Source organism: Leopardus geoffroyi, chromosome C3 (genome assembly GCF_018350155.1).
Source record: "Leopardus geoffroyi isolate Oge1 chromosome C3, O.geoffroyi_Oge1_pat1.0, whole genome shotgun sequence".
NCBI lineage: Eukaryota > Metazoa > Chordata > Mammalia > Carnivora > Felidae > Leopardus > Leopardus geoffroyi.
The window spans coordinates 108,810,317-108,812,542 of record NC_059338.1 but is presented as its reverse complement, the minus strand read 5'-3'; positions in this window follow the sequence as shown (position 1 = coordinate 108,812,542).

Here is a 2,226-nt window from a genome sequence, read left to right as displayed (position 1 = left end):
CTTTTGGTGTTGACCTGCATTGGATGGTAGTGTCTGTCAGGTTTTTCCATTATAAAGTTACTCCCCCTGCCCTTTTCCACCTTTTCATACTATTCTCTTTGGAAGAATTTACTATGTGCAGCTCACACTTAGGGAGGGAGGAGTTATGCTCCTATTCCTTGAGGGTAGAGTATATGCATAAATTATTTGGAATTCTCCTGCAAAGGGGATCTGTCTCTTCTCCCTCATTAATTTATTCCTGTATTCAATTTATTAAACTCAGTATAGGCTCAAGGATATTTATTTTATGTTCTGAGTTATAATCTAAGTATTCCCCACTTTTTGGAAGTTGACATTACATTACTTCATTTTTACAAGAGACCTACATCAGTACCTTTTCTGCTAACTGAAAGAAATCCAAAGAGGATTTTCATATTTACACAAAAAGGCAAAAAGCAAAAATAGCATTCAGCATTTGTTTTTCAGCAAGCTGCTATAGAGGCAGTGGGCACCCTGAGCAGGGAGAGTAACACTGTCAAGTCCTTCCCAGAAACTACACTCAGCATTTCAGCATCAGGGTACTGTAGCTTTGAATTCTGTCTGTGAGCATCTGTGCTTTAGCTCTATTTATTTTGTGCATTCGTTAGCAAGGTGTGCCCTAAGATATCAGAAAAGCTGAAGAGAAGTTATTTTTTGGGTCTGAGAACTCTCAAGATTTTTTCTGCATAATTAATGGTATTTGCTTCTTCACTTTACACCATTTTGGCTTACAAAAAAGGTTTCATGGCAACGTTCTACTTTTGGACAGCAGGGGAAACCTGTGCTACTCTGTTTAGATCTTTGCTCAATTTGTTCCTGCTTTGGCCGTTGAGAGCTCTTGCAGTTGGCTCCTATGCCTCTTTGACATCCCCCTATTACTGTGTGCGTGTGTGTCACTTCCTTACTCTGGAACTATAAGATGCTCCAGGCTCATTTTATATTTCCTGCCTCAGTCCTAAAATTAGCCAGGTCTCCAAGGAGCTCTGAGACCTTTTATTGGAAAATGGTATTAGAAACCAGGAGGTAGGCACTAGGTGTGATTGTTGCTTATTGCTGTATCATTGCATCTAGGTTCTCTCAAGTGACAAAGAAAGGACATATATGAATGATACCAGCTCATGTACATACATATATCTGTGAATATTTATTTATGTAACCAGCTCTATATAAAGTTAAACATGAATTCATACTGACAGCTCCAAATCTAATTCAGTATATCTTTTTTAAAGTTCTTTTATTTAGTTTTATATTGCAAATGTAATATATTCTTTTTTATTGAGGTAATGTTCATATAACATAGGATTAACCATTTTAAAGTATATAATTCAGTGGTACTTACAGTATATTAACAGTCAGGTACCACCTCTATTTAATTCAAAAACATCTTCATCATCCCCAAAGAAAATCTCTGAACAATTAAGCAGTCACTTTCAATTCCTCTCTTTCTCCGCCCCTGGCAACCACTAATCTGCTTTCCTTCTCTGTGGATTTAAATATTCTGGGTATTTGAAATAAATGGAATCATACATGATGTGATCTTTAATATTCTTTTTTTAAAATGTTCTTTCACTTAGCATAATATTGTGATGTTCATCCATGTGGTAGCAAGTATCAGAATGCCATTCTTTTTTATTGAGGAATAATATTTCCATATATATATATATATATATATATATGTATATACATACACACACACCACATTTTTGTTTATCTGTTTATATGTTGGTAGACATTTGGGTTGCTTCCATATTTTGGCTATTATGAATACTACTCTATGAATATAGGTATATAAGTTTCTGTTTGAGTCTCTTTCAGTTCTTTTGGGTATCTACCTAGGAATGTAATTGCTCAGTCATATGGTAAATCTATATTTCATTTTTTTAGAAACTTGCCATACTGTTTTCACAGCAGCTGCACCATTTTACATTCCCATAAGCAATGTACAAGTGCTATGTTCTACATATGCTTATCAATACTGTTTTTTAAAATTATAGCTCTCTTAATTGTTGTGAAGTGGTATCTCATTGTGGATTTGATTTGCATTTCCCTAATGACGTATGATATTGAGCATCTTTTCATGTGCTTATTAGTTATTTGTGTGTCTTCTTTGGAGAAATGTTTTTTCAAGTCTTTTGCCCATTTTTAAATTGGGTTGTTGATCTTTTTGTTGTTGAGTTGTAAGAGTTCTTTATGTATTCTAGATATTAA